The sequence below is a fragment of the Pleurodeles waltl genome, chromosome 11, assembly GCF_031143425.1.
Source record: "Pleurodeles waltl isolate 20211129_DDA chromosome 11, aPleWal1.hap1.20221129, whole genome shotgun sequence".
NCBI classification, from domain to species: Eukaryota; Metazoa; Chordata; class Amphibia; order Caudata; family Salamandridae; genus Pleurodeles; species Pleurodeles waltl.
Window position 1 is genome coordinate 6,962,936 of NC_090450.1, and position 27,364 is coordinate 6,990,299.

Genomic DNA, 27,364 nt, shown 5'->3' on the forward strand with positions numbered 1-27,364 from the left:
AATGTTACAGGACCCCTCCTAGGTTGTAAGGCCATTAGCTAACAAATAAGCACTGAGGGGAGGTTGCATGTTTATTGCAATTACTACCTTTTGCGGGTTCAAAGATATACCTGTTCAAAGATAAGGACACCAAATGGGGATCAATCCTTTTAAGGCTCAAGCTTGAACAACCTACAGCATCAAATAGGTACTACTTACCTAGGTGAGGAGGAAATCCTCAATACCACAGATATCTCTCGATATAATATTGCAGTGCCTTTAGCATGTAGAGAGACAGAGATACTCTGTACCAATGAGGGTGCTGGATTTGGGTGTCAGCAGCACCTGAATTGTGGGGAAGTGAGTCTAATCCCACACAATGTGACATCTGTTGGCCTAATCCGTTTCCGGCCAGCTAGTAGTGTCTCATCTCTGCCCAAGAGCAGGGACGATTTGTGGCAACCGGGCGCATGAAATTGTGACTTCTCAGGGAAAAAGTGGTGAATCAGATCTCACCTTTTTCTCTCAGTTACATTAGACTAACATATGCAAAGACAAACAGAGGCAGGAAATGGTTCAACACGATATATTGAATAAGCTGCATCTTAGATAAAATAGCATGATTTACAATAATTAAAATGATGAAACATATCAGAAGTAAAATGGTGACAAGAAAAGTGAAACACAGGAAAAGTCCCACCATACTGTCACTGAGGACAATATATGCAATTCCTACATAAATTATGTTAGAGCACAGCAGGATAAGCCATAATCCGCCCTTCAGGATTCCCCCCTGGGAAGACATCATCCCCATACCAGAGTATGATAGTGGTGGAGAAATCTGTTATGTATAGCAACACCAACTTCAGATAGGCCAGGGAACCGGTAGTCTCAGCAAGCAGCTGTAATGAAGTTAAACAGCAGGCAGTCATGGTCATCTGGCTGGAACCTCCCTCTAACGTGCATGGGACAGGGAAATGTTTTTATAGACAAATTAGCACGCACAAGCTTCATCACCTTAAAGACTTTACGACGCATTTTCCCTCACCTCGGATTTCCACACAAGGTGCAAGCTACTATCTCACTTGTATTATCCAAACTGGATTATGCCAATAGCCTCTACCATGGATCATCTCTATCTGTTATGAAAAAACTACAACGTATCCAGAATTCCGCAGCCAGGCTACTACTACATATAAAGCCGCAAGCCCACATCTCCCCTGCCTTGAGAGCACTACACTGGCTACCCGTTGCCAGAAGATGCACTTTCAAGCTGCTTTGTATCACCCACAAAGCTATACATGGAACAGGACCGCTTTTCATCAGAAATAAAATTACCAAATACATCCAACAAAGAACCCTCCGCTCAAGACTGGCACCCCGCCTTAGAACACCACCATACAAGAAAAAGACTGTAGGTGGTACATCCTTCTCCGTCCAAGCAGCCAAACTATGGAATTCATTACCCCCAACTATAAGAGCCACAGATAACTTTCTTGTTTTCAGGAAACTACTCAAGAGTTGGCTCTTTCCTTCATAACCACCTTTTTCAAACAACTATGAACTGCATATGCCTATGGGGATAAATATTTTTTTCAGATTATATGTATATTTCTATTGATTTATAGTTTCTTTGGAAACTAAAGCAAGGCTGTGCGCCCAGAGATCCCATAGCAGAAAAAGATCTAGAATCCTTCCTGGAGGTGAACTGATGATGTACTAGAGCGTAATCTGTATCTGACTGTGACGCGCAGGTTCTATCTCCCTCTCCTGGAGACACAGAGTAGAAGGTTCTCCCTTTATGAAGCACCTGTAAGCTCCGCCCGCTGAGCCACGCCCCGTCCACCCTCGAAGTAGGTAAAGGAATTCCCGCCTTTTACCAGGATGACGGACAGCCTTCCAAAACGACCCCACTGCGTTTACCGCCGATTCCGGTGGTGCGTTGCTGATGCACAGAAGCACGAGGACATCTCCACAGAGACACACTAGTAACAATAACATTGCCAAAGGCACACAAAGTTGCTGGAGACGTTTTACCCCGTGGCCCATCAGGTACCCCTAGTGTACAATATAAACGGGGCGTATAAAACATGCTAGGTAACGCTTACTGACATACTCGTAGAAAATACTCCGGTTGGTTCGGTCACGATGCTCATTTTTACAGAAACTAAACCTCAACAGGAAACACTTACCAATATAAACGTAGCAGGTGCCCCAGTTGAAGCTCAGCTTCTGGAAAGGACAAGCCACCCTAACTCTCGGGCTTGGCAAAGATAAAGCAAGGCTGTGCGCTCAGAGATCCCATAGCAAAAAAAGATCCAGAATCGTTCCTGGAGGTGAACTGATGATGTACTGGAGCGTAATCTGTATCTAACTGTGACGCGCGGGTTCTATCTTCCTCTCCTGGAGGCACAGAGTAGAAGGTTCTCCCTTTATGAAGCACCTGTAAGCTCCGCCCGCTGAGCCACGCCCCGTCCACCCTCGAAGTCGGTAAAGGAATTCCCGCCTTTTACCAGGATGACGGACAGCTTTCCAAAACGACCCCACTGCATTTACCGCCGATTCCGGTGGTGCGTTGTTGATGCACAGAAGCACGAGGACATCTCCACAGAGACACACTAGTAACAATAACATTGCCAAAGGCACACAAGGTTGCTGGAGACGTTTACCCCGTGGCCCGTCAGGTACCCCTAGTGTACAATATAAACGGGGCGTATAAAACATGCTAGGTAATGCTTACTGACATACTCGTAGAAAATACTCCGGTTGGTTCGGTCACGATGCTCATTTTTACAGAAACTAAACCTCAACAGGAAACACTTACCAATATAAACGTAGCAGGTGCCCCAGTTGAAGCTCAGCTTCTGGAAAGGACAAGCCACCCTAACTCTCGGGCTTGGCAAAGATAAAGCAAGGCTGTGCGCTCAGAGATCCCATAGCAAAAAAAGATCCAGAATCCTTCCTGGAGGTGAACTGATGATGTACTAGAGCGTAATCTGTATCTGACTGTGACGCGCGGGTTCTATCTTCCTCTCCTGGAGACACAGAGTAGAATGTTCTCCCTTTATGAAGCACCTGTAAGCTCCGCCCGCTGAGCCACGCCCCGTCCACCCTCGAATGTAGGTAAAGGAATTCCCGCTTTTTACCAGGATGACGGACAGCTTTCCAAAACGACCCCACTGCGTTTACCGCCGATTCCGGTGGTGCGTTGTTGATGCACAGAAGCACGAAGACATCCCCACAGAGACACACTAGTAACAATAACATTGCCAAAGGCACACAAGGTTGCTGGAGACGTTTACCCTGTGGCCCATCAGGTACCCCTAGTGTACAATATAAACGGGGCGTATAAAACATGCTAGGTAACGCTTACTGATATACTCGTAGAAAATACTCCGGTTGGTTCGGTCACGATGCTCATTTTTACAGAAACTAAACCTCAACAGGAAACACTTACCAATATAAACGTAGCAGGTGCCCCAGTTGAAGCTCAGCTTCTGGAAAGGACAAGCCATCCTAACTCTCGGGCTTGGCAAAGATAAAGCAAGGCTGTGCGCTCAGAGATCCCATAGCAAAAAAAGATCCAGAATCCTTCCTGGAGGTGAACTGATGATGTACTGGAGCGTAATCTGTATCTGACTGTGACGCGCGGGTTCTATCTTCCTCTCCTGGAGGCACAGAGTAGAAGGTTCTCCCTTTATGAAGCACCTGTAAGCTCCGCCCGCTGAGCCACGCCCCGTCCACCCTCGAATGTAGGTAAAGGAATTCCCGCTTTTTACCAGGATGACGGACAGCTTTCCAAAACGACCCCACTGCGTTTACCGCCGATTCCGGTGGTGCGTTGTTGATGCACAGAAGCACGAGGACATCTCCACAGAGACACACTAGTAACAATAACATTGCCAAAGGCACACAAGGTTGCTGGAGACGTTTACCCCGTGGCCCGTCAGGTACCCCTAGTGTACAATATAAACGGGGCGTATAAAACATGCTAGGTAACGCTTACTGACATACTCGTAGAAAATACTCCGGTTGGTTCGGTCACGATGCTCATTTTTACAGAAACTAAACCTCAACAGGAAACACTTACCAATATAAACGTAGCAGGTGCCACAGTTGAAGCTCAGCTTCTGGAAAGGACAAGCCACCCTAACTCTCGGGCTTGGCAAAGATAAAGCAAGGCTGTGCGCTCAGAGATCCCATAGCAAAAAAAGATCCAGAATCCTTCCTGGAGGTGAACTGATGATGTACTAGAGCGTAATCTGTATCTGACTGTGACGCGCGGGTTCTATCTTCCTCTCCTGGAGGCACAGAGTAGAAGGTTCTCCCTTTATGAAGCACCTGTAAGCTCCGCCCGCTGAGCCACGCCCCGTCCACCCTCGAAGTAGGTAAAGGAATTCCCGCCTTTTACCAGGATGACGGACAGCTTTCCAAAACGACCCCACTGCGTTTACCGCCGATTCCGGTGGTGCGTTGTTGATGCACAGAAGCACGAGGACATCTCCACAGAGACACACTAGTAACAATAACATTGCCAATGCCACACAAGGTTGCTGGAGACGTTTACCCTGTGGCCCATCAGGTACCCCTAGTGTACAATATAAACGGGGCGTATAAAACATGCTAGGTAACGCTTACTGACATACTCGTAGAAAATACTCCGGTTGGTTCGGTCACGATGCTCATTTTTACAGAAACTAAACCTCAACAGGAAACACTTACCAATATAAACGTAGCAGGTGCCCCTGTTGAAGCTCAGCTTCTGGAAAGGACAAGCCACCCTAACTCTCGGGCTTGGCAAAGATAAAGCAAGGCTGTGCGCTCAGAGATCCCATAGCAAAAAAAGGAGCGTAATCTGTATCTGACTGTGACGCGCGGTTTCTATCTTCCTCTCCTGGAGACACAGAGTAGAAGGTTCCCCCTTTATGAAGCACCTGTAAGCTCCGCCCGCTGAGCCACGCCCCATCAACCCTCGAAATAGGTAGGGGAATTCCCACCTCTTGCCAGAATGATGGACAGCTTTCCAAGGCGACCCCACTGCGTTTGCTGCCGACTCGCGTGGTGCGTCGTTGATGCGCAGGGGCGCGAGGACATCTCCGCGGGGACGCACTAGTGGCAATGACATTGCCGGGGGCACACAAGGTTGCTGAAGACGTTTTGCCCCCGTGGCCCATCACGTACCCTAGTGTACAATGTGGACGCGGCAGATGCCGCGGTTTGAAGCTCACCTTCTGGAAAGGACGGCCCACCCTGGCTCTTGGGCTTAGCAGGGATGGGGCGGGGCGGGGCTGTGCGCTCAGAGATCCCATGGCGGAGGGGATCTGGAATCCTTCCTGGAGGTGAGCTGATGATGTGCTGGAGCGTGGTCTGTGTCTGACTGGGACGCGCGGTTTCTGTCTTCCTCTGCTGGAGACACAGAGTGGAGGGTTTCTCCCTTTGTGGAGCACCTGTGGGCTCCGCCCGCTGGGCCACGCCCCGTCCACCCTCGAGGTAGGTGGGGGAGTTCCCGCCTTTTTACCAGGATGATGGATGGACGACTAAGTATTTTTTACCCATGTTTCTAATTATGTATTGTATGTGCAGATGTGTGTGTATAGTCATGTGTGTGTATAAATATATATATATATGTGTATATGTTGTTTCTGTGCCTGGCATGTTTCTATGAATTTCTGCTCTCTTTTTATCACACTTATCTACTCATCGCTCTTATGTCATGTCTCTATCAAACTATCCTCCATTCTCACTCGGACTCATCCCAAATCCCTTCGACCACTTCCATCTCCTAAATATCTCTGCCTAAGCTCATCCCTCCACCCCCACATCTAACTCACCAAACCTCACTCTACCTCTGTGACCTCCCACACAACCCTACTAAATTCTCCTGCATTCATCTCACCCTGCTACTATGCTCTCCCTAACCCTTCCACATCCTCTTTCCCCTCCACCCCCCTTTTATTCATCTCAAGCCTTTGGATTGAGCAAATGAAGGATAAACTCCCAATTAACACTTCTGGATTTCTTTCCTCCTCCACCCCTCCATTACTCCAGTCAATCTAACTAACAAACTCTCATATCCGCAACTCAAATTAACTCATAATAATACTAAAACTGTACTCCTTATTAAATTATACTAATCCATCACTAATTCTTGTTGGGTACCGGAGTAGCGTGCTACTCATCGAAAAGCGTTTCGACGCCTCGTCAGGGGTAGTAAGCGCTATATAAATACGATTACAATACAATTACAATAATAAAACAAGTGATGTTCTAAAGATGCGTCCTTCATAAAAATGTGTGTTTTTCTTTAAATGTTAGAGACAGAGTATACTACTCGTGCCAACAATCCTATCTCGCTGCAGCCTTGGAGAAAGCACAAAGTGAAAGAATGTTGTGTTAAGAAATGTAATGCGTCCCTAGGCAAAAGGACAACATGCCCAAACACATCACTAAAATGACTCTACAACATGATAATATTGGGAATGGTCAACTTAATGTCTTTTGATTCATCAAAATGCTCCATAAAATGATTTACGAATGATGCTAGTTGGCCACTACATCTGATGTGGGATTAGTGCAGAATAATGATTGTACATATTTTCTGATTAGTTTTACCAGTACATAGATTTTCACATGGGCAAAAATGCCATAAACCAGGTTTCTGGTTTTTCAGTTTGATAACTTTGAATTTTCCAGGAAATCCATCGGTGTGCAAAAGTAGTACCTTTGATGTTGTAATTTCAGAGAGAACACATGTCAAGTTTACAATGGCTTTGGATGGGGTCAAAATTCCAGAGTTCTTTAAAAGTCTTTTGTTTGGATGGTCATGTCCCAGCAAAACACACTGTAAGGGATCAACTTCACAGAGGTGCGCCATGGAGCTGTTGCTCCTCATTAATATCTCCCCTGTGTGAGCACACTGCAAGGGATCATCTTCAAGGAGATGCACCATAGAGCTGATGCTCCTCAGTGATATCTCCCCACCCGAGCACACTGCAAGGGATCATCTTCAAGGAGCTGAACCACTTAGCGGCCACTCCTCAGTAATATCTCCCCACAAGAGCGCAATGAAAGGGATGATCTTCAAGGAAATGCACCATGGAGCTGCCGCTCCTCAGCAATATCTCCCCTCCAGATCATGCTGCAAGGGATTATCTGAAGTCACTGGCCATCGGTACACTGGTTTCTTCTGTCTTTCAGCAGAACTCACTCCCAAGGGCCCTAGGAATCCAGTTTGGCACCACTTGGAAAATCATGGCTCTCAGCAAGAGAGCCCAGGTGCTGGCAGATTAAGTATTTGGTATCCCTGAGACTTCCTAACAGGCGGCAAGCTCAGTCCAAGCCCTTGGAGATCACTTGTGGGGGAAGGCAAAGTCCTTCCAGCAGAGTCACGGAGCAGAAGGCAGCAGGGCAACAAGCAAAAGAGCAGTCCTTCCAGAAAAGCTGTCCAGTTGAGACCTTTGGGCAGCACTGCAGTCCTTCTGACAGAGTCCAGTTGCAGGTCTTGAAGTGTCTGATTTGAGAAGGTCACAAACCCGGTATATATACCCAAATGTGCCTTTGAACTGGAGGAGACTTCAAAGAGTGGTTTTGAAGTGCATGAGTTCCCCTTTCAACCCAGCCCCGGCTGACAGGAGATCTGTGGGGGGCTATTAGTCCTTTGTCAGAGGTCATGTCACTAGTCTTTGAAGTGTAAGTGAGAGCCACTCTACCATTCCTGCCCAGGATTCCATCAGTATGTAGATGAATGCAGATGCAGCTGATTGTCCTGTGATTCTGGCTGTCTGGGTGGAATGCACAAGGGGACCTGTCAACCAGCACAGACCAGATGTGATTTGGAGACAGGCTGTAGGACATAGAGAGCAGTAAGTGCAAATAAATGCCCACTTTCTAAAAGTGGCATTTCTAAAAAAAAGTAATGTTAAATCCAACTTCACCAATAAGCAGGATTTCTCACTACCATTCCATCATACCAAAAATGGCAATGCCACTCCTTTCATCTCAGAAATGATCACTCAGAAGTATATAAGGAAACTTCCAATGCCGGACTATGAGAGGAGCAGGCTTCACAGTAGTGAAAAACGACTTTTGGAGTTTTTCACTACCAGGACATGTAAAAAGTATAAGTACACATCCTGCCTTTAACTTACATAGCACCCTGCCTGAGGGGGTAACTTAGGGGTGACATATTATAAAAGATGGGTTTAAGTCTTGGCAAGTAGTTTTAAATGCCAAATTGAACTGGCAGTGAAACTGCACCCACAGGCCTTGCAATGGCAGGCCTGAGACATAGTTAAGGGCTACTTATATGGGTGGCACAACCAGTACCACAGGCCCACTAGTAGCATTTAATTTAAGACGCTGAACACATATAGTGCACTTTAGTAGGGATTTCGAGGTAAATTAAATATGCCAATTGGGTAGAAGCCAATGTTACCATGTTTAGGGGTCTGCAAATTAAATGCCACTAGTGGCAGCAATTAGACATTTATCAAACCAATTATTTTCTAACTACCGTTTAACTCAATATCTCCAAAGGTTTGACAAGATTTAAGAATTCAGCAACAAAAAATCGATATAAAAACTTTTATGGGACACATTATAAAAAGTATAACTTTATAATTTTAAAGGTGGTTATGTAAATAGTGAATTTTCTATTAACACTTTTGCTTGTAAGAGTGTTCTAATTTCCTTGTATGTGAATGGTTTATGATGAAGTCCTTTACAAAAGGTAACACTTTAAAACACACAACATTCTTCCCATACATACATGTGACTTCTTGTATCAAGCACCCAGAAGTAGAGAGGAAAGGTGAACTCTTTGAATATATAGAAAATATGCATAGCATCAAGTACCACACGTCCCTCACTCTCACATCACCCTATTTCACACAGGCATGTTCTGCAAAATGTAACAAAGATTGACATCATGTTTGACATTATGAATTGCATATAACTAACTCAGTGGAATAAACTTGTCTCAGGATGAAAACTCAAACAATTAGTAATAAATACTAATTTGGGCGGATGCACGGTGGACCAGCATCATCACCTGTACTTGTATTAGATCTTATACGGTAGTCCCCCCTCCCAGCCCTGTGGACATACTTGCATTCGGAAGTCAGTAGGGTGTCAGAGCTCTTCACGCCTACTACAGGGCTTGGGGTAATTTGCTGTAGGGCACGGCTTGTTGTGGAGCCTTTTTAGTTATAGCTCTGTGCACATTATTTTACCGTACTAGGCCTGCCACTGTGCACTTTAACCTAGATTTATTTTATTCAGCTTCATTTATTATTTTGATAATAGCCACTTTTGTGATCTTGTTTTATTTCTTTCTATCTAGCTGTTCTTGTTCACTCCCTGCTTCTTTCAAGGCTGCAGTAAGATAGGTTGCCGGTGAACGTGGTAAAAGTTTTGTCTCTGGTATTCATAGAAAAACACACATCCTTACATAGGGACATTTTCCCAGAACATCAGCTGTTTTATTATATAAACACTTCTCTGTCCCTTACACATTAGAGAAGATTCCACCCAGAGGACCCATGACTGTATGCTGATTGCTGTATGCTTTGCTACAGCTGCTTATGCAGACTTTAGGCCTTTGCTCAAGTATGGCGGATGATGTCTTCCCAGGGGAACCTGAAGGGCAGAATTAGAGCTTAACATGCTGTTCTGTATTATAGCGCAGGTAGGAATTAGTCTATTGACTCTAATGACAATATGATAGCGTTATTTCCATGCTTCACTCTCCTTGTCACAATTCTAATTCTGTCACGCTGTATCGTCCTGGTCATTGCAGTACATGCTTTGTTATCTAAGATGCAGTCACTTCATTAAAACCTTATTGAAACATACACTGCCTCTGTTTGTCATTGTGTATGTGAGACTAATGTAACTGAATAAAAACGGATGAGGCCTGAGTCACCACAATTTCCTTGAGAAATCAATTGTGTCATGCGCTCGGCTGCCCAATCGTCCCTGCCCTTGGGTAGAGATGAGGCACTGCTAGTTAGCCGGAGCAAAACCCAGATTGGAGTGACAGGTGTCACCTGTAGTGGGTTAAGACTCATTCTCCCACACCGCAGGAGATTCTGCCACTCAAATCCAGTAGTCTCATTAGAATAATGAGAGCCTACACGACACAGCGCCCCACATTGGGCGCCATGTCCCATAGGCTCTCATTATTCTAACAAGACTACTGGATTTAAGCGGCAGAATCACCTGTAGTGGGTTAAGACTCAGTCTCCCACACTGCAGGCGATATTGCTGCTAAAATCCAGTAGTCTCATTAGAATAATGAGAGCCTACGCAACAGGCTTTCAGTGACAAATCCCGGGCTGAGCATAGACAACAAAGAAAAGAGGCTTCCCTTCCTGGTAAGGGCTCTTAAATGGTCCCAGTGGGGCAAACACTTGAGGTCAGGAAGGCAGCATCCTGACAACAAAGGAAGAGTACAGTCTTTGTTTCCTACCAGCCCTCTTCAGGTATCAAGGTGAAGGAGAATTAATTCCCTCCCCAGTTTGATCCTTGTGCTGTGGCTGCCCTCCCGCTACACTCTACTGGGGGGCAACCAGCCGCACTGATCTAAACACCAAAAAAAAAAACTAAATGTCCAATAATTCCTCTGCAACCCATATGGGGCGAAACTCCGTGGCCCGCACACGTGGCACGATATATAGTCAGGCCCAGTGCTGCACCGCTAAGGCAGGGCAGGATGATGGTGTGCTCCCCCAGGGCCCCACTCACCAAAGTGCTCCACCAAAGTATGGGTGTGGCCTTAGGGGAAGTGTCAATTTGTCTGGAGTACTCAGGGCCACACACAGCACCACACTTGGTCCCTTCGGATCAGCATTGGTCTCCACCTTCTGGTCCCATCCATACTCCTTTTGCACTTGAGCCCTGCTGCTGAAATCTCTTGCACCAGGAGGGGTCTTGCTGGGGGTGGGGTTCGGATGGCTGCAGGGATGGGAGTACAGGATGGAGATACATCCACACAGCAACATCAGCACCAAGTCTCAATTTCCCTAGCTGGGGGAGGGGCACGCTAAAGGGGATCACTCATCGCTCTCTCCAGCAGGGAAAGGCTCTCAATATGCACTTCCGGTATCAGGTGCAAGAGCACTCCCTCTGCACCTCGCATGAACAGCGCTCCACATGCGCTGAGCTTGCAGGACATAGATCACGCACCAGTTAAAAACAAAATGCTCATCAACAGCGGTCACCAAGCACTGTGTTTCAAACCAAGGATCGGGGAACCACGCACCACCTGTGCTGGGATCCTTGGGAGTCACTTGGGGGCACAACAGGGGTTGAAATGGTTTTTCCTCCAGGCAGTCCTTGGACTGCCAATGCAGTCAGAGTCAGGGGTCAGCTGGCAGCTGGCAACAGGCCAACATAACAGAGCAGCAGCAAAGTGGTAGTTCCTCCTACAGTCCAGCTCACAGCAGAAGTAGGGCAAAACGGCAATGCAGTAGAGATTGGCAGTCCTTACTAGAAGCCCATCAGTCCTCCTTCCTGACAAGATGTCATTGTCCCAAAAGTGCTCTGAATCAGGAGTCAGGGGCCCTGCACTTATACTCCAAAAATACCTTTGTTCAGGGGGTAACTTCAAGAGCCCTTTCAAGTACAGCCCTGTCTCCAGACATCAGTAGGGGGTAATCAGCCAATTGTATGAGGGCAAGACACAGCCTATTCATATGTAAGGTCTGAATGGGCCTTCCTTTCTCAAGCCCATGATAATTGTCAGTATGGAGATGCATCTTCTGTCACACACAGCTCTCTGTGTGATGGCTGTCTGGAAGGTATGGACCAAGTGGAACTGCCACTCTGCCCCAGACATGGGTTGGAGTAAGGCTGCAAAGCACTTGAGTTATAAGCACAGAGAAATGCCCACTTTCTAAAAGTGAAATGTTTGAAATAGTAATGTAAAATCCACCTACACCAGTAGGCAGGATTTCTCACTACCATTCCAAACATACCAAATATGCCCATGCTACTCCTTACAGGTCAGAAATTACCACTTAGGCATATATATGGGAATTCCCAATGGATATCTATGAGAGAAGCAGTCTCACAATAGTGAAAAACAAAATAGGCTGATTGTCACTACTATATCATCTAAAATGTAGACATATATGTCCTTCCTTTTACATTTTTACATACAGAGAACCCTGCCCAAAGGGCTATTTAGGGCCTATCTTAGGGGTGACTTAGGTGCAGTAAAAATTGAGTTTAGGCCTTGGCAAGCAGTTTGTCTTGCCTAGTTAATGTGGCAATAAACTGCTCATACAGGCCCTGCAGTGGCAGGCCTGAAACAAGTTTGAAAGGCTACGTCTGTGGGTGCACTAGTAGCCTTTAATTTACAGGCCCTGGGATTATTGTATACCACTTTACAACAGATTCACAAGTAAATTAAATAAGCCAAAGAGGTGTAAGCCAATTAAACCAAGTTTTAATGGTGAGAGCACATGTACTTTAGCACTGATTAGCAGTGGTTAAGTACCCAGATGCCTAAAGCCAACAAAAAGAGGGTCAGAAAAATAGGAGGAGAAAGGCAAACATTTGGGGTTAACCCTGTAGAAAGGGCGATTTCCAACAAAGTGCCGGTTGTTTTACATTTTGTATAGTGAAAAGCTGTTCACAGGGTTATGAATTATGTAATTGCCTTTATCTCTATTTAACTCACAACCCTTCATTTCTTTATTCTTTCTTTTCAATTACGACACTTGCATGCATTTGACAAGTTGCCAATTCAAAATATTGCTAGCTTTGTATCCTTAGATCTTTCCCAAGCTGCTCCATGCATCACAATTAAGTCTGTACTGTGTCATTTGTGTGGCCTGTGTCAAATCTGCAAGTTGAGACTGCCTGTCCAGTAGTGGAACCAACGACTTGCAGATTTGGCACATGCTGCTACAGCAGGAGCTGAACCCGCTCTGCTATCCTCTCAGATCTGTTACTCTTTTTTTGGCCATGCGATGTTCACTAAAGCTGCCCAGTTTTGGTTAAAGATAGTGTCCAAGTTCGCAGAAAGAAACTGTGTATCTTCCAATAAGGATACGCTGGTGTGGTACATGAATGAACTGACTTATGCAAATATAAAAATAAATATGATACATGAATTATCAAGAAATAAGGAATCACAGGTCTATAAAGAAAGTATCCAAGACAGCAACTGTATTTCATGAAACATTCTGCTCTGCTACATCTAGGATAGTAATAAGCCCTGCACCAGACTACCAGGAAACCCAAGATAGAAAGAAACACTGTGCCAGACAGCCAGAAAATCCAAGATAGCCAGAAACAGTGTGCTGGATAGCCAGGAAATCGAACACAGCAAGAAAAACTGTGCCAGTAAGCCAGGAAATCGAAGATACCAAGAAACACTGTGCTGGGCAGCCAGGAATCCAATATAGCAAGAAACTCTGCTCCCAACAGCCGGGAAATCCAAGATCCCATGAAATACTGTGTCTGACAGCCATGATACCCTAGACAGTAACAAACACTGTGCCCAGAATACAGGAACTCCAAGACATCAAGAAACACTGTGTCTGACAACCAAGAAACCCAAGACAGCAAGAAACACTGGGCCCACATCCAAGGAAATCTAAGATAGCAAGAAAGTCAGCAGCAGACAGCCAGGAAACCCAAGATAGCAAGAAACACAGTGCCTAGCAACCATGAAATCCAAGATAGCAAGAAACCCTGTGCCTGACAGCCAGGAAACCACAGACAGCAAGGAATACTGTGCCTGACAACCAGGAAATCCAAGATAGAAAGAAACACTGTGTCTGACAGCTAGGAAACCCAAGACAGCAAGGAATACTGTGCCTAACAACCAGGAAATCCAAGATAGAAAGAAACACTGTGCCCGACATCCAGGACATTCAAGACAGCAAGAAACACTGTGCCCAACACCCAGGAAATCCAAGACAGGAAGAAACACTGTGCCCAACAACCAAAAAACCCAAGACAGCAAGAAACAATGTGGCCAACAGCCACGAAACCCAAGACAACAAGAAACACTGTGGCCAACAGCTAGGAAATCAAAGAAAGCAAGAAACACTGCATGAGACAGTCAGGAAATCGAAGATAGCAAGAAACACTGTGACCAAAAGCCAAGACATTCAAGATAGCAACTGTGTCTTTAGTCTAAATCTGGGCTCTCTGCTACTCAGACCACTTCTCAATACTGTATCTAGCTAGTGTGTCTGCTCTCAGCCCAAAAGGGCCTAATTAGATTTTCATTCTCTTGTTCCTGTTATTATATTTTCTTAGTTTGATGAAATGGCAGCTGCTTTCTGGACAGGTAAAGACTTGGTGGATTTCTTTCTGAAGATACACAAGTGAAGGAAGAGTCTAATTATGTTCTGATTGTGTACATAGTACCTTAGGTTATGGCTCAGACCTGCCTTCAGTCCTTTGGCTACTTCATGTTCAGATACAAGTAGTGGTTCTTCCTGTGGACCCCACAATTTCTCTACCATTGAAATGCAAACTATCAAGTTGTAAGACATGCTGTTTTATTTTCTTTGTTTCCTTGTAATAATGTGCCCATTTGTTATATGCGTACTCTGGTGCTTACAGAAAGTTCCACAGATGAGTGAAGAATTGTATATTACTGTATTGCAACAATTAAATACTGTTTAATATCACTACCATGGTCCCAACCTGCTGGTTTAGTGTTATGTTATGGTTATTTGCATAGTACACTAATCACTTGTGAGGGTGTCAAAGTGCTTTAGAAGGTGGGTGAGTTGGAGGATTAACCAAAGAGTCAAGTGTTCAGCTTCTTGCGGAACTCGAGAAGAGAAGAGGAGTCCCTGATGTCATGGGGTAGGTCGTTTCACAATTCGAGGAGGGATAGGAAAAGGTGTGACTACCAGCTGTGGCTTTGGTGATGCAAGGTATGCATGCCAGTGAGAATCCTCCTGACTGGAGGTGCCTGGGAGGAATGTATGCAGCTTTTAAGGTACATAGGCCGATGTTATAGAGTGATTTGTGTGTGTATGTGGTAGTCTGAATTTGATGCGTTTGTGGATTGGGGGACAGCACAGTTCTCTGAGGTGAGTGGTGATGCAGGTGCAATTATATAGGTTGAGTATGAGTCTTGCTGCAGCATTTGAACAGCCTTGAGCAGAGTCAGTGCTTCTTGTTGATTCCTAAGTATAGTTTGTTGTCATATTCAAGTCTGCTGTTGATCAAGGACTTTGTGATTGTTTTCTTGGTGTTCTTTTGAAGCCATTTGAAGATCCTTCTTAGCATCTTGAGGACATGGAATCAGATGGAAGTGACAGCATTTACTTTGGCTTTCATGTCAAGCTTGCCATCTTTAATGATTCTCAGGTTTCTTGGTTTAGTGGTGTGGCTGGATGTGGGCCCAACTTTAGTGGCCCACCAGGTGGCATGTTTCCCAGTAGAGGTTTACGGGGTATTTATAGGGTAACCCTGTCTGAAGTGTGTGGTTGTAAAATGTGAATCTATCATTTGGCCTACATGGGAAGCACTGGGTGTCATGCTTGAAGTTTGGAGTGGGTCATCAGTGTTAATAAAGTGAACTTCTTGCTGTACCTAGCTGTGAAGTGAGGAAGAGGGTGTGATAGAGTCAGGGTTGTGATACATACAATCACCCTCTTGTTCACCATATTTCTGGGAGAAGGATGCAGTAATTGAGTGCACTCAGTTCTTTTCACTTCTCCGTAAATAAGGTAGTTGTTCCATCAAGCCTTAACTACAATTATCAGTACTTTAAGAACAATATCATGGACAATCTTTGTGTCAATTCAGTGGAGTGAAATAGATAGCAGTAGTCTTATTAGTAGAGAGTGTGTGTGACTTAGGGGCAATACATTCAGGGACAATAGCATTGGGGACAATAACATCAGGGACATTAACATGGACAATAATGTCAGAGATAATAACAGAGAGTGTAACCTCAAACAATAATGTCACAAACAATAATTGTAGGGGCAATTAATGTCATGGACTATAAAGGAGACACTAAGATCGAGGACAATAAAATCTGAGACAATAACATCAGGGACAATAACATCAAACACAATAACATCATGGAAAATAATATCAGAGCCAACAACATCAGGAACAATAACTTCTGATACAATAGCATCAGAAACAATAACTTCATGTACAATAACATCAGGAACAATAACATTGACAATAACGTCAGAGATAATAACATCAGAGAGTGTAACGTCGAACAATAATATCATGGGCAATAAAATCAGATCTAATAACATCAAAGAGTGTAATGTCAAACAATAATATCATAGACAATGAAATCAGATATAATAACATCAGAGAGTGTAACGTCAAACAATAATATCATGGACAATGAAATCAGATATCATAACATCAGGGACAATAATGTCAGCGACAATAGCATCAGGAATAATAACATCAGATACTATAACATCAGGGACAATAACATGGACAATAACGTTAGGGATAATTACATCAGAGAGTGTAACATCAAACAAAAATGCCATCAACACCATTTTTAGGGACAATAATATCATGGACCATAATAGGGACAATAAGATTGGACACAAAAAATCATCAGATACAGTAACATCAGGGACAATAACGGAGACAATAAGATCAGGGGCAAAAAAATCTGAGACAATAAAATCAAGGCCAATAACATCAAACACAACATCAATGGAAAATAATATCAGAGCCATAACATCAGGAAAAATAACTTCTGATACAATGACATCAGAAAAAATAACTTCAGATACAACAACATCAGGAACAATAACGTTGACAATAATGTCAGAGATAATAACATCAGAGAGTGTAACGCCAAACAATAATATCATGGGCAATAAAATCTGATATAATAACATCAGAGAGTGTAACGTCAAACAATAATATCATGGACAATGAAATCAGATATAATAACTTCAGAGAATGTAACGTCAAACAATAATACCATGGACAATGAAATCAGATATGATAACATCAGGGCCAAAAATGTCAGAGACAAAAGCATCAGGAACAATAACATCAGATTCTATAACATCAGGGACAATAACATGGACAATAACGGTAGGGATAATTACATCAGAGAGTGTAACATCAAACAATAATATCATCAACACAATTCTTAGGGACAATAATACCACGGACCATAATGGGGACAATAAGATTGGAAACAAAAAATCAAAGACAATAACATCAGATACAATAACATCAGGGACAATAATGTGGACAATAAGATCTTGGAAATAAAATTTGAAACAATAAAATCAGGGACAATAATATCAGATACAACAACATCAGGAACAATAATAGCAGAGCCAATAACATCAGGAACAATAACTTCAGATACAATAACATCAGGGACAATAATATGGACAATAACGTCAGAGATAATAACATCAGAGATTGTAACATCAAAAAATAATATCATGGACAATAAAATTAGATATAATAACATCAAGGACAATAATATTAGAGACAATAGCTTCAGGGACTATAACAACCGATACAATAACATCAGGGACAATTATATTGACAATACCGTCAGAGATAATAGCATCAGGGATTGTAACATCAAACAATAATATCATGGACAATAAAATCAGATATAATAGCATCAAGGACAATAATATCAGAGACAATAGCTTCAGGGACAATATTATCAGAATCAATAACACCAGGGACAATAACATGGACAATAAGGTCATGGATAATAACACCAGAGAGTGAAAAGTCAAACAATAATGTCACAACAATAATTTTAGGGACAATAATGACATGGACAATAATGGGGACAATAAGATTGGGGACAATGAAAACAGAGGCAGTAAAATCAGGGGCAATAACATCAGATACAATAACATTAGTGACAATAATGTCATGGATAATAATGTCAAGGACACTAATGTTGGGGACAATAACATCAGAGACAATAATACCAGAGACAATAGCATCAGGAACCATAACATCAAATACAATAACAACAAGGGCAAAAACATGGACAATAATGTCAGGGTTAATAATGTCTGAGAGTGTAACGTCAAACAATAACATCATGGACAATAAAATCAGATAAAATAACATTAGGGACAATAATGGGGGACAATACAATCAGGGGGAATAAAACTATGGACAATAACATCAAATAAACAACATATGAGATAATAATGTCATGGATAATAAGGTAGTGGACAATAATGTTGGGGACAATAACATCAGGGACAATAACACCAGAGACAATAGTATCAGGTACAAAACATAAGAGACAATAACATTAGGGCATTTTAACATGGATAATAATGTCAGAGATAATAACATCAGAGAATGTAAGCAATAATGTCGTTGAAAATAATTTAATGGATTACAGTGTCAGGCAGTAAAATGGGGACAATAAAGTCAGACACAATATGATCTGGGACAATGACATTGGCTACAAAAACATCAGGGGCAATAATGTCATGGATAATAATGCTGGGAACAATAATATCAGAATAAATAGCATTGGAAACAATAACATCAGACACAAAAACATCAGGTACAATAACATGGACAAATAACATTAGAGAGTGTACCATCAAACAATGTAAGAGAAAATTATTTTAAGGTCAATAATGAGACAATAATGTCACAGACAATAAAGTTGAAGACAATAAAATCAGGGACAATAACATCAGGTGCAATAAAATCAGGGATAATAATGTCATGGATAATGATGTTGTGAACAATAACATCGGAGATAGTAATATCAGAGACAATAACATGGACAATAATGTCAAAGATAACATCAGAGAGTGTAACATCAAACAACAATGTAATGGAAAACAATTTAAGGGACAATAAGGGGGCAATACAATTGGGAACAATAAATTGAAGACAAAACTATTGACAATAACATCAGATACAATAATATCAGGGACACTTCTGTCATGGATAATGATATCTTGGACTGTATGTTGGGGACAATAACAGGGACAATAATATCAGAGACAAAAACATTAGGGACAATAATGTCAGAGGTAATAACAGAGAATGTAACATCAAACAATAATATAATGAACAATAACATCAGATACAATAAAATCAGAGACAATAATATCTGAGATAATAGCATCAGGAACAATTACATCAGATACAATAACATCAGGGACAGTAACATGTACAATAACATTAGAGATAAGATCAGAGTGTGTAACATCAAACACTAATGTCATGGACAATAATTTTAGAGACAATAATGTCAGACAATAATGGGGACAATAAGACCGGGGACAATACAATTGGAGACAATAAAATCAGAGACAATAACATCAGATACAATAATGTCAGGGAACATGGACAATAATTTTAGGAACAATAATGTCAGACAATAATGGGGACAATAAGATTGGGGACAATACAATCAGAGACAATAAAATCAGAGACAATAACATCAGATGCAATAACCTCAGTTGCCTCGTCCCCTTCGCCCCTGACCTACCGGACCCACACCTGTACCTCTCTGGAGTTCGGGTACCATGGCTACCCAGGACATTCCAATATTTGGATATATACATCTTCCACAAAGAGGAGGAACTGCTTGATGGAAACCTCTGACGGACAGTGTTGTCTGTTTGTTCCCAGATGCACTTCTGGCAGACGCTGCCCCTCTCAGTGACAGGGAGGATTGTCCTCCTGAAGATGGTGGTACTCCCTTGTCTGCTATACTTCTTCTCCAATTTACCATACAATGTCCCAACCAGATTCTCTAGAGAGTTGGAGCCCAGAATAAGGGAGTTTATCTGGAACAAAGGCCGATGCAGAGTGGCGTTGAAGCTCTACTCGCCTCTGACCCATGGTGGCCTGTTGGTACCCAATATGGAACAGTATTACCTGACCTCACTGCTTCAGTGTGTGGCATGCTGGCTATCTGGCCACCATCTCTCTGACACCAAGCTTACCTTACACTGGCCCGCATTAACAAATATTTTGTGTGGACGCTGCTTGCCCCCGCTGTTAACTGATAGGGCGGACATCTTCCACATGCTGTGGTCCTGTCCCTCTTTACTCCTTTACTGGCGTGGGATAACATTGTGTTTATCATCGTGCACGTCACAATCACTATTATCCTCTTGGGAGTCCTGCCTTCTGGGCCTCTTCCAGAGAGACAAGAAACATAAAGCCTCCACCTGATTTCTGGACCTTGGACTTCTTACAGCTGAGTGCTTAATCACTAGGAGGTGGAAATCTACTGAATCTCCACCTATGATAGCGTGGAATAATTATTTCCTGGTATGGGTAGAGGCTGAGGGGGTGGCACTGAGGCACGAGGATGCTATGGGAATGCATAAATATCCCCTATCTGCTAGTAGGGATGCGATAGTGCACCGACTGCGTGAACCGGAACAGGATGAGGTCGATGGAAATGCAGTTGTTCGCAAAGCAGACTTAGCACTGGAGTGAGCATCTCCTACACCGGAGCTAATAAAAAAGCCTTTGGCGTTGTGTCTACCTGTAAGGTTTACTGATAGTCGGGTCCAGCTACTAATAAGCCGTGTCAACGACGATCCTTGGGTATAAACGGAGTGACAAATAAGCAGCGGCGATGGGAGGCCTCCCTGGGCTGGGGGACGTCAAGACCGGATTCCATGTCTGTTAACTGTTTCATGAGTTATACTGTTCTGCCTGTAACCAAGCTGTATCCGCAGGTTTATAAGCTGCTATTTACATGCAAACCCTACTGAGCAGCTGCCTCACAAGAGCTCATGATTTGTAAGAAAACAACTGATAGGCCAGGAATGCTGAATTTCAACCTAATGTTGTCTTATCTATATTTGCATGCACAATCAATCCACTCACACTTTGTTGATGCAGGTGGATATAATCCATACCACACACGGTTCATCGCTAAACTTATTGTATGTAAATATGTTTAAATGCACAAATCTTGTATTCAAAGAATATGTCTATATTGTAGTTTTCAAACTGTTCTTGCACCCAAAAATGTTAAATGGAAAACTTGACAACAATAAAAAGTTTCAAGCAAAATAAAATCAGATACAATAACGTCAGGGACAATAGTATCATAGATAATAAAGTTATGGACAATAATGTTGGGGCAATAACACCAGGGACAGTGATATCAGGGACAATGACATAGACAATAACGTCAGAGATAACTTCAGAGAGAGTAACGTCAAACAACAATGTCATTGAATATAATTTTTGGGACAATAAGATTGGAGACAATAAAATCAGGGACAATAATATCAGATACGATAACAACAGGGACAATAATGTAATGGATAATAATGTTGTGGACAATAATGTTTTGGACATTAATGCTGGGGACCGTAAGATCAGGAACAATAATATCAGAAACAATAACATCAGAGACAATAACACGGACAATAACGTCAGAGATAATAACATCAGAGAGTGAAACATCAAACAATAATATGAAGGACAATAATTTTAGGGACAATGATGGGGACATTAAGATCAGGGACCATAAAATTGAAGACAATAAACTAGGAATATTAACATTAGGTACAACAATGTTGGGGACAATACTGACACACATAATAATTTTATGGTCAATTACATCAGGGACAATAATATTAGAGACAATAGCATTAGGTACAATAACATCAGAAAAAATAACATCAGAGACAATAACACTAACAATAACATCAGAGATAATAACATCAGAGAGTGAAACATCAAACAATAATATCAAGGACAATAATTTTAGGGACAATGATGAGGACATTAAGATCAGGGACAATAATATTGGAGACAATAGCATTAGATACAATAACTTCAGAAAAAATAACATCAGGGACAATAACATCAGATACAATAACATCTGGGACAATAAAATTAGAGACAATAGCATCAGATACAAAACGTCAGCGGCAATAACATCTTGGATAATAATACTATGGACAAAAGCTGCTGAAGCACAGCCGTAAATCTGTGATGCTTTCACCCCGCCAAACACACAGCTGTCCCGCTCTAGAGTTGAGGAAAGTGGAAGTTTGTTTTCTCTGAACAACAGAGCTTGTCAATTGGTCACTTTAAACATGGCACCAACTTGGTAAACACAATGATGGTGGCTCCCTTCACAGCTCACAGGCAGGCATCTCCAAATAGGGCAGATGGTCCTTTGCCAGGGTGTGGAGATCATGGCACCAGCATCCTGCTGGACATGCCAACCGGTCGCCCGAATCGGTCTTCGGTCCTAGAGATTGTAGAGTCCCCTTGGTCCTTCCCAGACACTGTAGCCCAGGATTGCACTTTGCATTAAAGTAAATCAGAGAGACAGAATCAATTGTGAATAAGTTATTTCATCATTTGCACGGGTCCGGCTTCATTTCAATAGCAGCTATAAATTGTGCGATGGTGCTGATTGAAAGGTAGGAGGCTTTCAAATAAATCATGCCAAGACCTTCATAAATATTGATCCTATTGATTCTATTTAGTAATCCACCACTTAATATAAAATATAATTTACTGGAGAAAATCCAGCCCCCTTCTTCATGAGTGATGGCTTGTGACATGATGAAAAGAACGTCCAGCGTCTCTGGAAACAAATTAATTCAGTTAGCATTGTAGATACAACATTGCACTTTAAACAGGTCTTACTAAAACAGGTACATAGAGGGTGGAAAAAGTCAAAATGTGATAGCAATGACAACTTGAAGTTCCTTCTATTAACTGTATATGATACAATGAATAATGCCTGATTTGTCCAGGGAGCCTTGGTAACAGTTTTATTTAATGGAGGCACTAAAATAAACAAAATAATAGTTAGCTAGGGTGCAACAAGTCCTGGGTTGCTTGTGTTCCAGTCCAGAGAGGACTTGGCCTGGCAGTTGGGACGGGACTGGTCCCATTGGAGCAGGGTCAAGATTGGTTTGCCTAAAGCTGGGTCCAAACGGGGGTAGCATAGTGGACAACATAATGATGGATTGGGATGTGGCCTGAGTAAATACCCGTGGCTGAGAGTGATTCTAGCATTGCATCCACCGCTCTTTACACATTTTAGTAAGTCACTGAGAAGCAACGGTACCGCAGGACTCCTGAAGGTTTGATTGTGCCCCTAGTTTTTCCCTTTGTCTCAGTTTCCCTTTCGTTCTATTCCTCCTTCCTTTTCTGTATTTCTAGCACTTGCTCAGAGCTGATGATGGAAAATGAGTTCCTGGCCCCAAGGAGGAGTGTCAGTGCCCACCTTCTGCAACAAATTCATGTCTTAAGCACAGGCTGCCACTAGTGATCAGCTAGTGACATCTGTGTAGGAATGTGTACCTATGTGGCTGCTAACACCCTAGAGTGTAAACACACACTGTACCCATTAAAACAAACCACAACCACTCCTGCATGGTTTAGCACACGTTTAACACTGCCGTGGTGGTACACCACACAGCCACCCAATAAAAGCAATGACAGAAGCAGTGTCATAGTAGAACCGTTTGGCCAAGGTTAGTGTTCCCTGTGGGTAGACTGGTCTTATATTCCGACCAAAAACAATCAGTGCATGTTCATGCACACATATGGGAGAGATCACTGTTTGATTGCTAAACGTGTGGTAGAAGCTCTGGGGTGTTAGTTGCTTGACACATGCTAATGCTTGTGGGTTCAGTCCTCTCTGTCGGTTTTCTTCATGGTAGCGCATGTTTATCACTTGCCGCGGAGGGATGCTATTTTCATGGGGTCGCCCAATTTATTTTATGTGCTGTGGAATCTCTTTCCTGTAATCTTTAAATTATATTCCCTTTTCCCTTCCAGAACTCCCCCTGCTTCCTCTGTCTCTCCTCACTCCATCCTCTGAGAACATTCACAGGGCATCTTCACAGGGATCCTGATAGTGACAGATGGTAGTGTTTTCAGTGGACAGGCGAGACGAGCGCCGATAACCCTGCATGCTTAGCTGTGGCTAACAGTTCTACATTTACCAAGTGGATCGTCTTCATTGTAACACATTTTTAATCTGGAGGATTTACCTATTTCATTATTAGCACTTATGGAGCCTCATTACAACCTCAGAGGTCTTCACAGAAGACCGCCGAGGCTGTGGGTGCCTGAATACTGCCAGTGCTGGTGGTATTTCTGGCTCCCTAGTTTGACTTTTCCGCTGGACCAGCAGATGATAACAGTGTTACCCTCCGCTGGCCCAGAGGAAAAGTCACATCAACATTGCTGCCGGCTCGTAATAGAGCCGGCGGCAATGTAGATGTGCAGCAGGTGCAGTAGCACCTGTCACACATTTCACAGCTCGAAATGCGGGCAGTGAAATGTGCGATGGGGCTATGCCTGGGGGCCCCTGCACTGCCCATGCACTTTTGGGCAGTACAGGGGCCCCCAGGGGCACTCCAAGTCCCCTTATCGCCAGCCTTTCCATGGCGGTGTTTACCTTGGTGGCCAGTCTGGCAGTCGGGGACTCATATCCCCAGGGCAGCGGTGCTTGCACCGCTGCCCTGGGGATTATGACCACCAGGCGAAAGCCTGGCGGTATAGGGGAGGGGCCGGCGGTATGGCCGTGGCTATTGCGCCACAGTCACAATAGCTGGTCGTAATGAGGCCCTTGGTGTACTATCTCATGTGGAGTAATATCATACATGGAGCTACATCACCACACTCTACATGAAAAGATGATGTTATTTCCAGTGGTGATTCCGGCTGGTTAGAGGATTTACCCCTTTGATGCTGTGTTTGCTCAACGCCTCCTAAGTGCCCTTCGCTGTGGTGAGGTGCTCCTTCTTAGGGGGGTGAATCCAGGTTGCCAGTCACGTCTGATGGAGCCTGGCTTGGTGGAATTTCGTCAGATGCTGGCCAGTATTTGCCCCTCCTTTTATGCTTCTTCTGTATGTTTTCTGAAGACCACATCTTCATCTGTTCCGCGCCTCGGCTCTCCTCTCTGTACGAGAGTAACATTAACACCTGAGGAGGCAGTGGCCCAAGCCTGTTCTCTTAGTCTTGCCCTGGACACCTTAGAAAATGCATAGAGCTGGCGTGTTGTAGCAGCTAGCCGCTGATTCTGTAGGACACACGCTGCTGACGTGCCTGGCATGCTTAGGTCTTCTCTATAGATGGCATTTAGCTTTAGATGTCTGTTGTTGAAAACCTATTGCGAACAACAGCGATGTGCAAACTAGAAGTTGGGTCAGCCCACTTCTTGCCATTGGTTGGCTTTCTCATCAATCACTTTCCTTCTGTTTGTCTTTCCCCTGTGGCATAACGGGTTTACCATAATTTTCTGCAAATTAATTTGTTGTTCCACTGGTTACATTATGGTCAGTGGAGCAGCATCACAAAAGTCATAGGGAAAGCTCAAAACTCTGGCAACACCACTGAAAGTCGACAATTATTGGCTTTGCCAGCACTTGTATATTTTTTACTGCCCTATGAGCCTTAGCATATTATGTGTACTGAATATGGAAGGTGAACCCTGTGCATGTAGCTCCTTGAAGAACGTGGAAGGTGCACACTTTAAAATGCAAGCCATATAGAGTATGCAAGGTACGCAGCGCAGCCCAGTTCATTGACAATAAAAAGGTGCACCCAGCACAGTGCAGTCCATGTAGAGTATGAAAGGTGTGCACTACGGCCCAGTTCATTGACAGCAATAAATATGCACCAAGCACAGCACAGTCTATGTGGAGAATGAAAAGTGCACAGCCCAGTTCATTGAAAGTAAAAAAAAAAAGATGCTCCTAGTACAGTGCAGTCCATGTAGAATATGAAAGCTGCGCAGCACAGCCCAGTTCATTTACAGTACAAAAGTTGTGCCCAGTACAGCACAGTCCATGCTGATTACAAAAGGTTTGCAGCACAGACCAGTTCATTGAGAGTAAAAAACGTACTCCTGGTACAGCACAATTCATGTAGAGAAAGAAAGGCCCACAGCACAGCCCAGTTCATTCACAATAAAAAAGGTGCTCCCAGTATAGAGCAGTCCATGTAGAGTATGAAAGGTGAGCAGCACACCCAAGTTCATTAACAATAAAAAGGTGCACCCAGTACAGCACAGTCCCTGTTGAGTATGAAATGTGCTCAGCACAGCCCACTTCATTGACAATAAAAAAGATGCCCCAGTACATCCCACTCCATGTAGAGTATGAAAGGTGCACATCACAGCCCAGTTCATTGAGAGTAAAAAAGGTGCAGTTGGTACAGCGCGGTCCATGTAGAGTATGAAAGGTGTGCAGCCCAGTTCATTGACATTAAAAATGTGCATCCTGTTCAGCACAATCCAAGTAGCGTATGAAAGGTGTGCAGCCTAGTTCATTGAGAGTAAAACAGGTGTGCCTGGTACAGTGCAGTCCATGTAGAGAATGAAAAGTGCACAGCACAGCCTAGTTTACTTACAATAAAAAAAGTTTCATCCAGTATAGTGCAGTCCATGTAGAGTATGAAAGCTGCGCAGCACAGCCCAGTTCGTTGACATTAAAAATGTGCAAAATGTGTAGCCTAGACCATGTGCAATTAAACCTGTCCTATATTGCTCAATTTGTTTAGGCTGTTTCCGTGTTATGAGACATCCTCGTCAAGTCTGCACTGGAAGGTGGACTAGCTCTCGTTCCTGAGTCACATTAACTGTGCGTCAAAGTCCCAATTGTTTATTTAAATGTATTGGGGTTTTTATTCATGGACCGTCTTGTACACTTTATTGTTGCATTTACATGTCACGTGTACCTATAAAAATTAGAAACCATTTTTGTACTTAGATAACTCTTGATACGTGTCTGTAAATCGGCTCTAAGAACTAGAGGGGGTCCAGCCAGCCCCCTCTTTAGTTCTCTTTAGTTCCCAATACTCTCGCTGCAGCTCCTTGAGTGACTCAGATCTGCCCCCTGACCCAGCGCCGGGATGGACAGGCCACGTCTCTCAAGCCAGACAGACACGCAGGAGGAGATTAAAAAAGTGTCATTGATACATGGCCCCGGCCGCAGCACGCGACGTGGCCGCATCACACCTGTGGCCATCCGCTCAGAGGACGCCCATCGATCCCCGATCCATCACGCGGCGGGGCCCGTCCGAGCGCACACGCTCAAAGGACATTAGGGCCGCTTCCATTAATCTCAGGCTCGTCCTGAAGCCTCTCCCCGGACCCCTTTGTACTCCTTCTTCCAAGCGCTCCTAAGTCCCAAAGCCGGGGAGAAAAGAAACAATTTGGGAGCCTGCCTCCCATCTCCTCAATCGATACCGTCCACACCTCCCGCCATCACGTCGGCGCGCGCTGGAAGCTGCTCAGGTTAATTAAAACAGGTGCATAAGAACACCTCCATAAATTACCCCCACCTCGGTGCCTCGAAGCTTCATGTTTCCACGGCCCTCGTCACACCACTCATATGTGAAATATATGAAATGCATCGACCCGCTTTTGACGTCAGTCAGGCACCCCATTTGT

At 43.6% G+C, this 27,364-nt stretch overlaps 1 protein-coding gene across 1 annotated transcript in view; it reads left to right on the forward strand.

Annotated features, from left to right (window-relative positions):
- Window positions 1-27,364, forward strand: part of UTS2B (urotensin 2B) — a 140,160-nt gene that overhangs the window by 69,978 nt on the left and 42,818 nt on the right. The window lies entirely within an intron of this gene.